This window comes from Nerophis lumbriciformis, linkage group LG02, assembly GCF_033978685.3.
Source record: "Nerophis lumbriciformis linkage group LG02, RoL_Nlum_v2.1, whole genome shotgun sequence".
Classification (NCBI taxonomy): Eukaryota; Metazoa; Chordata; class Actinopteri; order Syngnathiformes; family Syngnathidae; genus Nerophis; species Nerophis lumbriciformis.
The window spans coordinates 14,888,391-14,903,405 of NC_084549.2; the positions used below are offsets into that span (position 1 = coordinate 14,888,391).

The window sequence follows — 15,015 nt, forward strand, 5'->3', positions numbered from 1 at the left end:
ATGACACTACCACCACTGTGCTGGACTGTAGACAAGACACCTTATCTTGCTACTCACTTGCCAGCTATTTACACAGTAATAGCTGTGTGTTGAGTCTTATTTACAATTTCAAGAATCCCTTCAGCACCCCCCAAAAAAATGTCAGCACTTTTCAGATAAGGCTGAATTAGAATTCAAGCAATTTCAAGACTCCCGTGAGAACCTCCCCACCCCCTGTCTATCCCTTTTCCCTGCTCTACCGACACACAGTCCGTATCAGGGGTTATAATTGCCAGAAGAAAAAAAAAAATGACTCAGTCCTCCGTCTGTTCGCCCGACGTCACAAAGACGTCTGCAGCTTCCGCCTCGCTCATAACATGAAAATAGACACGCTTGTGTAACACACACAGGCAGACAATTATGTTCATAGCAGCACTGCAATGGCTACTACTGACCGTCATTACCTTCAGCAATAACTGCAATCCATCACGATGATTAAAGGCCAGGTCGGCGCCGGGAGACGACAGCAATAGTCTTTAGTAACCTTCTGTGTTGATATTAATGCCTGGGTATAGTGAGGAAACTCTGTGCACTTCTAGCTACACGTTGCATCAACTAATGTCCTGTCAAATCAATTACGATGGTTGTCAGCAATGCAGCAGCCAAGTGCTCTGGACGTGGACATATCATAAATCTTTGTACTTCCTGGAGTGCATTGCCAAGAACATACGTCTTCCTATAATGATTAAATCGATCACCTCCAGGTTACACTTTCACGATGTCGGGGTGTCCAAAGTGCGGCTTGGTAGCCATTTAGCCTTGTTTGATACCAGTGGTGTGCCGTCAGGGCCAGCAAGGCCTTCTCTGCTGGCCTAACATAACCAGAAATCATGATCATAATTAAAGATAAAAGTAATTTTTTTTATTTACTTTCCCTAAATATCTAAAAAATATCTAAAAATATTCATATGCTCCTTGCAATGCTGTTGTTTTTAGGTTAGAGTTTGTATCCAATCAGAATTCAGATTGCTTGTGTTGCCATGCTGTACGAAATCTGCCCGGGGCCTGAACGGACACCATACAGTTGATAGATAATTGTGATAGCCAATCAGATCACGAGTTGTTGTCAGTAAGGCCTTGAACGTGACATTTACGCATCCTGTGATTGGGTTTCCAATCCCAAGTTGCGAAAACAGGAAGTTGCACCGGAGCCATAGAAAGCCACAGAAAACTCACTGGTACTCACTTTTTTTAACCCACAAAGAAGGAGAGCAAAATGTTGATTAGGTGGCAGATATATATTTCCAAGTAGGGCTGGGCGATATGGCCTTTTTTTAATATCTCGATATTTTTAGGCCATATCGCGATACACGATATATATCTCGATATTTTGCCTTAGCCTTGAATGAACACTTGATACATATAATCACAGCAGTATGATGATTCTATGTGTCTACATTAAAACATTCTTCTTCATACTGCATTAATATATGCTCATTTTCAACTTTCATGCAGAGAGGGAACTCACAACTAAGTCAATTGACCAAAACTGTATTTATTAAACAGTTATTAAGCAGTGGCACAAACATTCATGTCATTTCCAAAACAGAAAGTGCAAAATTGTCAGTCATTTTAAAACAAGCTATTAGTGCACTTTTCTGCATGATGTCACTAAGATGACATATCAAAACAACGCTAAATTAAAGTGCACTTTTTGTACAGAACGCCACTACAATAGTTTAAAACAAATAAAGTGCTCTTTTGTGCATGATGTCACACAAGATATTTCAATAAGTGTCAAATAAAAATTAGCTGCTTAATAGGAAATCAAATTCTGTAGGTCCTTCACTATGTGGTAGGTTCCTGCGGACGTTATCTCTTTTGTTGTTGACTATTTTTTCCATACGGTGTTGATCTGGAAATGCTTGCCTCTGCATTTTGATGGTGTGGGCGTGTGGCACCGAACGGAGATGTTGACATGCGGAGTTTCAAGCACTCTTCATTCTCTAGCGGGTGACTTTTCAAATGATGCTACATATTAGCAGCAATGCTACTTTTTGTAGCAACACTTTTTCCCCACATTTGACAAATTACGGTTGTCTGTTCCCACTTGAAGCCAAACCACCACCAGACGATGGACCCCATGCTGTTTTTCTTGGGAATTAATAATTCCTTCATTTGTTACCAGATTCGCACCTTCTTTCTCTCGTATTACCGCTAGCACCACAGCTAACTTTAGCCATGCTGCTACCTCTCTGCTGCGCGAGGGCGTATACGTATGTGACGTATGACGTGACAGTATGTGACGTGTGTAAGAAGGTGCGCTCGCTGTCTGTGAGAAGGACAGACAAGAAAGTGTGGGAAGAGCCTGCAGTGTAATGTCCGCAGCTAAAAGCAACTGCGTGAGAACGTATACTCGAATATCACGATATAGTCATTTTCTATATCGCACAGAGACAAACCCGCGATATATCGCGTGTATCGATATATCGCCCAGCCCTATTTACAAGGCCATTTTCAAGAAGTATACTTAAGAGAAACTAGATATTGTGAGACGAGGTCGGCCGACACCAGAAGCTAGCTAAGCTGTCCCGGCGGTGAATTGGTTTACCCGCCACATTCACACGAATCTACCGACTACGAGCGGTACCACTGGCTTATATGGCGTCAAATGGGTTCTACAAATTGTGAAGTCAAATATTTTATTTCTTAATTGTTTTCATGTTTCATTTGTTTTATACAAGTCTTTTAATTTTGACAGTACCATGTAAAATATGTTTTAATTGCTGAACCGGGTTTATTGAATGTTAAATGCGCCGAAAAACTGACCGTTTTGTACACTGTTGAGGGGATCCAATGCACAGTAGTGTTCAAGTGTGTTTCTGTAGAGCAGGGGTCCTCAAGTACAAATCTTGAAGGTCCACAAATGTTTTTTTGAAACAGGCTGGGTCCGTTTATTATCGGTCAAGCTTATATAGTAGCAGGAGGTAGGTAGTAGTTTAACATTTTCTTAAAATTAACAAAAATAAAATAAATATCCAATAAAATACATGAAAGATTTTCTTTGAAACAAAAATAAATAAGAACTTAAATAAAACTTTCAGTTTTAACAAAAAATAAATACTTTTAAACACAACCCTCCTATCCCTGGTAAACAAATGACCTCAACAGATCTCATTCATGTGCAAATATAACTATTGTACAGTGCATCCCCATTGTGTAAAACACAGCTGCTCAATGGGAGAATTGGGCTCTTGGGGTTGAAACCAAGACTTTGAACTTTGGCACAAAACATTTGATGATCATTGCCACTGAATAAATCCAGGCCAGTGTCATTAAGTACACTTCTCTAAAATCATGAGAAGTGTACTCATGATTTCAGAGTACACTTCTCCAAGACTTGCACAAAGGACAGACTGGTGGATTATGCAGTGATAAGATATCAGGCCAGGGTGGTGTTCTCTCAGACGTGGAACCAGTCCCTTCTCTCTCCCCAACATGGCTGGAGCTCCATCAGTAGCAATGGACACAACTTTCTTCAGATCTATCCCTTTTTCATTCAGCATTTCTGATATTGTTTTATAGATGTCTTCTCCCCTTGTTTGTCCACTGAGGTTTGCCAGGCTCAAAACATCTTCAATAAACTCCCCCTTTTCCTCATCATAATACCTCACAAACACCAACAACTGAGCATTTTGTCAGTGGTGTCAGTGGACGTATCCACTGCTAGGGATATGCACTCTGCGTTTTTTATTCCATCACAGAGCTGCTTGGACAAATCACCAGCCAGTATTTCAGTACGTCTGGTAGCTGTGGCATCAGAGAGTGGGATTTGATTTATTTTAGCTGTCATTTCCTCCTTTTCTTTGCCTTCAAACATGGCACCATCACTTCAGTCAAGCATTATTTAATTATTTCTGCATCAGAGAATGGCTTCTTGTGTTTACCCAAAACCCATGCCACTCTGAGTGAGCACTCTGTTGCTATTTGTTGTTGTGTCATAGATTTAACAAAAATCTTGCTTGATGTTTCATATGACTTTTTCAGCCTCGTGATTTCTTTTTTTCTTAGCTCTGAATCATGAGGAAATGTCTCTTCAAATTCGCGGTGCTCTTTCAGATAGTGACGTTTCAGATTTTCACTTTTCACCAGAGCAACAGTACTGTTGCATATTAGACACATTGGTCTGGTACTTGCAGTAGGTAGGATGAAACATATTGCTCTGTCCATACTTCCTTGAAACGCCGGTTTTCCCTGTCCACCTTTCTTTTACCAGCCTGAGCCAACTTGGAGCATGCCATTGTGATTTGATTCACATTCAGTGACTGACGAGTGAACAGTTAGCGAAGTAGCGATACGAGACAACTGTGTGCCTGCAGCGGAGGGTTCCATGCACTGTGCACATGTGTATGACCCAGGTGGTAACAGCCTATCAGCGCGTCGTTGTGATCGAGATGACAACCCATACCCCGGAATCAGCCAATCAGAGTGGCGTTCTCTCGCTCTCACTCCGTCTCTCTCTCTTTCTCTATCTGAGAGAGAGAGAGAGAGAGAGAGAGAGAGAGAGAGAGAGAGAGAGAGAGAGAGAGAGAGAGAGAGAGAGAGACGGAGTGAGTGAGACACGGAGAAGTGTAAACGAAACGTGGAGATATTTGACTAAAAACAACAAAGAACGTTGACTTGCGCTAGCGATAACTCAAAGATAAATACAATTATAATATTTTTTTATAATAATTATAATTATAATAATAATTTTTTATTTTTTTTTTAATTTTTTTTTTTTTACTATAATTCGTGCTGGGTCCGGACGGACACGTCGCTGGGTCCGGACATGGACCGCGGTCCGCCTGTTGAGGATCCCTGCTGTAGAGTATCTCCAGCCGTGTCCGTGTGGTGACATAAATTACGGTATTTCGAGAGGTGAAGTCGGACTAAGTAGGACATCACTGAAGGTCTAGGTGAGAAACGCACGGCCCGCCACTGTTTGATACTGGCCCTACGTACAATTTGATCATTATTCAGATATACCGTATTATCAGTTATTACCGATTTCCTATTAACTTGGATTCAATGTTAAATGCGCCGAAAAACAGACCGTTTTGTACACTGTTGAGGGGATCCAATGGACAGTAGTGTTCAAGTGTGTTTCTGTAGAGTATCTCCAGCCGTGTCCGTGTGGTGACATAAATTACGGTATTTCGAGAGGTGAAGTCGGACTAAGTAGGACATCACTGAAGGTCTAGGTGAGAAACGCACGGCCCGCCACTGTTTGATACTGGCCCTACACACAATTCGATCATTATTAAGATATACCGTATTATCAGTTATTACCGATTTCCTATTAGCTTGGATTCAATGTTAAATGCGCCGAAAAACAGACCGTTTTGTACACTGTTGAGGGGACCAATGCCCAGTAGTGTTCAAGTGTGTTTCTGTAGAGTATCTCCAGCCGTGTCCGTGTGGTGACATAAATTACAGTATTTCGAGAGGTGAAGTCGGACAAAGTAGGACATCACTGAAGGCCTAGGTGAGAAACGCACGGCCCGCCACTGTTTGATACTGGCCCTACGTACAATTTGATCATTATTCAGATATACCGTATTATCAGTTATTACGGATTTCCTATTAACTTGGATTCACAAATCTATACCTTTGGCCATTCTAAGCCAGTAATTTCCAGGAGTTATCTCACCCTCTGAGAAGCCGCCGTTTTACTAATGTTTTCTATTGTTGTAAAAATGTGTAGAACAGTGGTTCTTAACATGGGTTCGATCGAACCCTAGGGGTTCGGTGAGTCGGCCTCAGGCGGAGGTCAAAACACACCCGACTCATCGTGTAAATACAAACTTCTCCCTAACGGCGTATTACGGATACGGCAACAGATGACTGGTTTGCAGGTGTGTAATTTGTTGTGAGTTTATGCACTGTGTTGGTTTTGTTGTTTCAACAAGGTGATGTTCATGCACGGTTCATTTTGTGCACCAGTAAAAAAACATGGTCACACTTTAGTATGGGGAACATATTCACCATTAATTAGTTCCTTATTAACATGCAAATTAGTAACAGAGTGGCTCTTAACTAGTCATTATTAAGTACTTATTAATGCCTTATTCGGCATGACCTTATTATAACCCTAACCCTCTAACCCTAACCAAATAACTCTAAATTAAGTCTTTATTACTAAGAACATGTTCCCCTAGTGTCCAAATAACTCTAAATTAAGTCTTTGTTACTTAGAATATGTTCCCCATACTAAAGTGTTACCAAAAACATATAACTTTGTCTTGAATTTGAAAAAAAATACAAATATTTTTTTCACTAGAGAAGGGTTCGGTGAATGCGCATATGAAACTGGTGGGGTTCGGTACCTCCAACAAGGTTACGAACCACTGGTGTAGAATAATAATTAAATTTCAACATTTGTGTCAACGAAGATTTGCGTCAGCCTGCGACACATAGTCATTTTGATAGTAGGCTAATATAGCTATTATAGACACTTGCATCATGGGTTGCCTTCATTATAAGACTTATACAAGGCGTTTAATTTTTTGTGGCTCCAGACAGATTTTTGGTCCAATATGGCTCTTTCAACATTTTGGGTTGCCGACCTCTGGGCTAATTGAATTGAATAATGCTGTGATTGTGAGCACTTTCACACAGCAGCAAGGCATCCCACCAACAGATAATTAACATAATTTTGTGGCCTGACAGTAGCCGTACAAGGTTGTACGGTATCAGTGCTTAGCATGTACGCCACACAGTCAGGAGATTTGGGTTTGGACATCTTTGTGTACATGTTTGTATATTCTTCCAAAGCGTCCCTGGGTTTTCTCGGAGTACTCCGGCTTCCTCACACATTCCAAAAATATGCATGTTAGGTTAATTAGGGACTAACTTGTCTACATAGGCGTGAATGTGAGTGTCTAAACGTGCCCGGCGATTGGCTGGGATAGGCTCCACCCTAATGAGGATAGGATGTATTGAAAATGGATGGATGGACATAAAATAAAAAAAACACTTGCTAGATTTCAAACTAATTGCTTTCAACACAACAGTTTGGCAGAAAGGAGGAGTGTCAGGTATGAAACATCACACCCTTGTCTTGAGGGACACTCTTTCACACAGGCAGCGTCCCGCCTCTGTTCCAGCTCTGACACTATTTATACAGGTGGAAGATTGCTTCGCCTCAATTTGTGTTGATGCAGATTAATATACAGAATGTAGGGTTGCACAGTATACCGGTATTAGTATAGTATCAATCTCATATTCGGTACTATACCGCCTCTGAAAAGTACCGGTCCACCCCCCACACCGTGTCGAGTCGTGTCATTGCTGGTTTACGAGCAGAGGAGCATGTTCGGCAGCGCACAATTACAGAGTACTTACAATGAGACAAGGTGTGTAGACAGAAAAGGGAGAATAGACGCATTTGGCTTAAAAACTAACGATAAAGTGAAGTTATAACACTGAAACGCCCTCAGGAAGAGGTGCTTTAAGACATGGCTTGCTAGCTAGCGGCTAAAGTTCAGTTGCAGTCTGCAGTGTTTTAGCTACTTCTAAATCACTAATCCTGCCTCCATGGTGACAAATAAAGTAAAGTATCATCATTACAAGTATCATCCCTGCAGGACGAGGAATAGCTAAACATGTTTCACTACAAACCGTAGCTCACCAGCGTCAAAATGTAAACAAACGCCATGGGTGGATCTACACCTCACATCCACTCTAATGATACTAAGTACAATAGCGTATCTCGTCGATATTACTATGATTACGTCGATATTTTTTGGCATCACAACATCTTCTTTCATTTAAAAAAAAAAGTATATTATGTTTATAAACTCAGGAAATATGTCCCCGGACACATGAGGACTTTGAATATGACCAATGTATGATCCTGTAACGACTTGGTATCGGATTGATACCCGAATTTGTGGTATCATCCAAAACCAATGTAAAGCATCCGAAAAACATAAGAATAAAAGATTAATACATTTTAACAGAAGTGTAGATAGAACATGTTAAAAGAGAAAGTAAGCAGATATTAACAGTAAATGAACAAGTACATTAATAATTCATTTCCTACCACTTGTCCTTAATAATTTTGACAAAATAATAAAATGGAAAATGACACAATGTTACTGGATACGTCAGCAGCTAAATTAGGAGCCTTTGTTTGTTTACTTACTACTAAGACAAGTTGTTTTGTATGTTCAGTATTTTATTTAAGGACAAACTTGCAATAAGAAACATATGTTTAATGTACCCTAAGATTTTTCTGTTAAAATAAAGCCAATAATGCATTTTTTTTGTGGTCCCCTTTATTTAAAAAAGTATCGAAAAGTACCGAAATAATTTTGGTACCAGTACCGGTAGCAAAATATTGGTATCGGGACAACACTATGTAACACGGGTGGGAAATAAGCCATATTTCCTCTCATGACATCTCATATTACCTGCGCCGTTTCCACGTTTAATCTCGCGAGTTTAACACACGCGCTCACGTGACCCGCTGCAGCCAATCGCGCTCTATAAAATCCAGTGTTCCAAGATGGCTGCCAGGTGCGGTGGCTAAGCCTGGGGACATATGAAGCCGGTATGTTTTAAAGTTGTCGTTTGCCTGCATATTGTAAAAACAACCGTCCAACATTTTACAACTAATTGTAAACTTGTAGGTGCCGAACATCAGGGACGTGTTGCGACGAGAGAGTGTGTCGATGATAAGATATTAAACAGAGTTGGTAAGTGAATCTGTTTGCTAATAGTAGCGACTAGCAGTACCCATGTATTTTCAATGGGCGGTTAGCATCGGGTTTTAATCCCGTTTCCTCCAATGTTTCTGATCCGTTTGAATTTATATTTATGTTGAGTATTTATTTTGGGTATTTACATATGGTAACTGAGTGTTGTGGCGTTTTAAGGCCATCTTCACTTTTTATGCTACGGTAAAGATAATGAATGAACACAGCCGCTGGTGTGCGGTTACACCCTTCATAGTGACGTCACTGTTATTGTTAATGTTACACCCGTCATAGTGACGTCACTGTTATTGTTAATGTTACACCCGTCATAGTGACAACACTGTGTACTGTTGTGTTTGTTATTTTGTACATGCATGTGATTGTTTAAATATTGTTAATGTTAGCAGTATTATCGCTAATAATGATAATAATAAGTTTAAGTTATTTATTGAAGGTCGAACGATAGATGACTTAATGTTGATGTTTATGTGCGCACATTGATTGAAGTCCGGGTCCTGCGCTTACGCAGGCCAGGTCCCTAAGTCTTGGATGGCGAGCTGTAGATAGGCCTCGAGCCTGAGCCCAAGGATCTCCACCTCTCAACCCCTGAACTCCACCTGCTCTGTTCGGGCCGGTAGGCGGCTTATAGCCGAACCCCTTGTCTCGCACCTCATTGCTCTGCGGCCCTTTGCACTACCTCACACACACCCTGCCCATAAACTGAACTCTCACTACAAACTGCCATATCCACAACCCCAACCCGTGTGGCTGTATGAACTGTGAATGCGCATATGGACTGCGATCAGTCTCATATGACCTTTATGAACTTTAAGAACTTTTGATACTACCTGTTATGAATTACCTGTACCTTTGCTGTTTTTTTCTTTTGTTTTGAATGGCCATTCCTATCAATGTCTGTCCACTATTTGTTGCACTGTACATATTTAAATAACACCAGTATAATTTAAAGCATTTAATTGTGTCTGTCCTACTATCTCCGAGTCGTAATCTAGACTTCTGATTAGCCCAAATATTGAGAACTTCTAATATACTAGCTAACATACCTGTTACAGAATGTTTAAACATGTTTAAAGAATGTGATTCTTTTATAAAGCTATCAATCTCATTCCAGATCATCAGGCATCTACAGGCTATGCTAAAGCTTGTACACTTTAGATGACCATTGTTCCCTCCTAATTAGGGATGTCCCGATCCGATATTTGGATCGGATCGGCCGCCGATATTTGCAAAAAAATGTGTATCGGCAAGGCATGGGAAAATGCCGATCCAGTTAAAAAAACAAAACTCTGGTCCGTGTTTTCCAACGCACCGATTTAAATAATACATTCCACTTTTCTGCTGCTCCCTAATTTCCGTTCCGCATTTTCCAGCACACCTTCAACACATCCACAGGGATGTGGATTCTCATGCAGTTGCTTTTAGCTGCTGGCATTACACGACAGGCTCTTCTCATTCTTTCCTGTGTCTCCCTCTCACAGACAGCAAGCGCACCTTCTTACACACGTCACATACTGTCACGTCATACGTCACATACTGTCACGTCATACGTCACATACGTATACGCCCTCCCCGAGCATAGAGGTAGCAGCATGGCTAACGTTAGCTGTGATGCTAGCGTAGCCGTGCGAGCAACCTTCCCTCTAAGGTGCGCGCCTGCGCAATTGCGCACTGCTCTAGCGTCCTCTGCGCACGGCAAATCTATGCCACGCACAAAATCAAATAAAAAAATAAGCGCATAACAATTTTCGGCACACGGACACGACAGAGAAAACAGTTTTCGTCATCATTGTTAAAATATTCTAACATCTGTCGAGACGCTTATCTCCATTCGGTGCCACACGTCCACACTATCAAAATGCCGAGGCAAACATTTCCAGATCAACACCGTATGAAAAAAATAGTGATTTTTTTTAGTTGTGATTTCCTTCTCTGCATGAAAGTTTAAAAGTAGCATATATTAATGAAGTATGAAGAAGAATGTTTTATTGTCGACATATATAATCATCATACTGCTGTGATTATATGCATCAAGTGTTCATTCAAGGCTAAGGCAAAATATCGAGATATACAGTATATCGTGTATCGCGATATGGCCTTAAAATATCGCAATATTAAAAAAAGGCCATATCGCCCAGCCCTAGTCCAATGATGCCATTTCTGTTTGTCATGTATCATTTTGTCTATTTGTGTTTATCCTTGAATAAACAGGTCAGTTTCTTGTTACCAACCATTGTGTATTATTCAAACTCCCCTAATTCAGCTGGCAAAATGTTATCAAGAGTACTAAAACCCTTTTCAACATGATTCTGACAACTGAGTAGGCTAAATAACTTTAAACTTTAATACATGCTCGGATAGGCCAGTATCGGTCAGTATCGGTATCGGATCGGAAGTGCAAAAACTATATTGGTATCGGATCGGAAGTGCAAAAACCTGGATCGGGACATCCCTACTCCTAATAAAGGTTTACTTCTGGTGTTATGTCTATGAGAAGTAGTGGTCACTGGCAGAGTCTAGAATTTAATCCGTATACTACGTTATACATAATACAAGCACTGTGAAATCTGTTGCACTCAGTAAGCTTCAGAAGATTGTACCCATAAAAAAGAGGATTTGAGGGAGCATTAAAGTTTGCCCATGATATAACACTTATGACGTTCTATTGAAGAATGTCCAGTTTTTCAAGATAACTGGGGTACGTGTTACACCATACGACATTGCAATGGTTTATATGTGGTTCAAATAGAGTCCGATACAGAATTAGGAGAGCGTTAAGAGGAAGAAAGTGCCTCAATTTTGAGAGTACACCGACATATTTAGATCATACATTCATGAAATATTCAATATGGCTTTTGAAATGTATAAATCCATCTATATATACACCAAGGATTTTAGTGCTCTCAACTCTCTCAATTGCTTTACCATTTTCATTTTATTTGATCAGTATACTATTAAAGTTTTTACGGCTTCTATTTGAACAAAATATAATAGTCTGTTTTATTTATATTTAAGGATAATGTATTATATTTGAACCAATTATCTACTTTAACTAATTCACTATTGACAATAGCTTGAAGGCTTTCAGGATTTTTTGTGTGACATGAATACATTTGTGTCATCAACAAAAATTACTTTGTGAAGGATAATTGACTAGTTCACAAAGTCAATTATATATACCGTATTTTACAGGCCATAGGGCGCACCGGAATATAAGGCGCACTGCCGATGAATGTTCTATTTTTTATCTTTTTTCATATATTAGGATTATAGGGCGCATTAAGGGAGTCATATTATTATATTATACTATATATATATATATATATACATATATATATATTTATTTTTTTATTTTTTTTCTAAATGTAAAACACTTCCTTGTGGTCTACATAACATGTAATGGTGGTTATTTGGTCAAAGTGTTGCATAGATTATGTTTTACAGACCATCTTCAAGCCGCTTTCTGACAGTCGCTGCATACATTTGTGACCCTTGTGCTATAAATTGATTTTTTTTTTTTTTTAAACTTTGATTAGTTGATTCGTTTAAGGAGTGTAACTAATAAAAATTAGACTGCATTGAATGCCCACCATTTTAAATACACGGATATAGTTTTGGAATAGCTGCTGTAATAGAGCGCACATGAAAGCAGTGGTGTGTGGATGCTGTGATCTGAAAGCAGAGTTGTTGTTTTTTTGTTTTTTTATAACTTTTATCAATGCACACATTTTAGTGTGATTTGAAATTTTGATGATGTGTATTTTTTTTAATTTTTTTTTAAAGAACAAAGGTTATGGCAAGCAGAAAAATTGTTTATTTCAAATATTTTCCCAACAAAATGCATTAAGGCTATAGTATCCGATTATTCGATTAACAAACTAATCAATAGATCATTACTCGATTAACAAAATAATCGATAGCTGCAGCTCTAGATTGGGGGGGCATGAGGGGCATGGCTCATATGGTAGAGCGGACATCCAGAAACTTGAGGGTTTGTGGTATGAATCCGGCTTCCGTCATCCTCGTCACTGCCATTGTGCCATTGGGCAAGACACTACTCCCACCTTGCTCCCGGTGCCTTGCCCTGATGTGGGATCTGAGCCGAGGATGTCATTGTGGCTTGTGCAGCCCTTTGAGACACTCGTGATTTAGGGCTATATAAGTAAATAAATGATAAATGGGTTATACTTGTATAGCGCTTTTCTACCTTCAAGGTACTCAAAGCGCTTTGACAGTATTTCCATTCACCCATTCACACACACATTCACACACTGATGGCGGGAGCTGCCATGCAAGGCGCTAACCAGCAGCCATCAGGAGCAAGGGGTGAAGTGTCTTGCCCAAGGACACAACGGACGTAAACATCGATTGATTGATAAACATTGACTGATAAATGTGAATGAATGTTGGGTGACGCTTAGAGAGAGGCTGTCGACGGAAATTGGTAGCCATGTATTTGTTAGTCTACAAATGATCTTATCACCAACAATTGTGACTATGGAGGGGATGTTTTGTAGCGCTTTATAAATCAAATTTCTGATTACTACTATAAATTACAGTAGTAGTGTGTTGCAATGCATTATATGTGTTCCTATTGTTTCGGCTCGCTCATTAGGAGCGAATACATTTGGCCTGTGAAAAGCATACACCGACCACAAATATCACTAAACTTTTATAATCATTATATTAGACAAATGGTGAATTACTTATAAGCAAACAGTTGCTAAGTGACCCCTGACCCTTGCAAAGGTGTATATTAGGGATGTCCAATAATGGCTTTTTGCCGATATCCAATATTCCGATATTGTCCAACTCTTTAATTACCGATACCGATATCAACAGATATATGCAGTCGTGGAATTAAGACATTATTATGCCTAATTTGGACAACCAGGTATGGTTAAGATAAGGTCCTTTTTTTAAAAATTTATAAAATAAGATAAATAAATTAAAAACAATTTCTTGAATAAAAAAGAAAGTAAAACAATATAAAAACAGTTACGTAGAAACTAGTAATTAATGAAAATTAGTAAAATTAACTGTTAAAGGTTAGTACTATTAGTGGACCAGCAGCACGCACAATCATGTGTGCTTACGGACTGTATCCTTTGCAGACTGTATTGATATATATTGATATATAATGTAGGAACCAGAATATTAATAACAGAAGGAAACAACTCTTTTGTGTGAATGAGTGTAAATGGGGGAGGGAGGTTTTTTGGGTTGGTGCACTAATTGTAAGTGTATCTTGTGTTTTTTATGTTGATTTAATAAAAAAAAACAAAAAAACAAAAAACGATACTGATAATAAAAAAAACAATACCGATAATTTCCGATATTACATTTTAACGCATTTATCGGCCGATATTATCGGACATCTCTAGTGTATATGCTTAACAGACAAATTTTGCGGCGATTCGGCTTAACATCCTAAAGTAAGATTGGGTGTTTTTGGGAGCGTACTGAACTGTGTAACAATTCTCAAGCTATGTCAATTTATAGATGCATAATTTGGTGCTGAATAACCGTGCCACCATGCATGCAGAAAAATAACAAGACAGGCAATACAAAAGTGCATGTTTTGACAAGTTTTCTATAAAGGTTAATTTGTGTCTTTTATAACGAAATATTTTTTCTTTGTCACTGAATTTGTTTGAATTTTGTGAACTGATTTTTTTTTTTTTACACCAAATTATGCTGACCATTTCCTTAATTAAAAACATGTGAGAAAAATGTGTTTGTGTATGTTAAAATACAGTGTTTTAAAATCCATTGTGTCAAAATTAAATGTAAATATTCCCTGTTTCAAAACTCAAGACCCACTTCCAGTAAATTAAGACTGAAGCAATCGATCCTGTCTCCGAACCAGCCAATGAGGTGCTTTAGTCTGTGAATACTGGAAGTGGGTCATGCCTTTTTGAAGCAACAAATATTTCTGCTCTGAATTTTCCTCCGCTGAATTTTTTCTGCACTGAATTTTGTTTATACTTAATTTTTTTTCAGGTTTTTTTTCCAAACAGAATTTTTATTCAAATAATGTGTCAGCATAATTTGTTGTAAAAAATTCAGTTCACAAAATTTAAACGCAAAAATGTTGTCACATAAATTCAGTATTCAAAAACGATTTTGTAAAATAGACACAAATTAACCTTACCAAACATAACGTTAGAGAAACGTTTAATTTAAAACGTTAGTATGCACTTCCAACACTTAAAACCTTTAGCATATCAGTACTCTATGTGGGATTAAATTATGGAATGGATTCGGCAAAGAAGTC

At 38.9% G+C, this 15,015-nt stretch overlaps 1 protein-coding gene and 1 long non-coding RNA gene across 7 annotated transcripts in view; one reads left to right on the plus strand and one right to left on the minus strand.

Moving 5' to 3' along the window:
* The window catches only part of mapk8a (mitogen-activated protein kinase 8a), a 69,778-nt gene that overhangs the window by 32,367 nt on the left and 22,396 nt on the right, over positions 1–15,015 (minus strand). The gene's annotated exons all lie outside the window — the stretch shown is intronic.
* Positions 8,537–9,853, plus strand: LOC133591537 (uncharacterized). Its single transcript, XR_009814531.1, has 3 exons — positions 8,537–8,575; positions 8,655–8,720; positions 9,250–9,853. It is a non-coding gene; the product is annotated as an uncharacterized lncRNA (long non-coding RNA).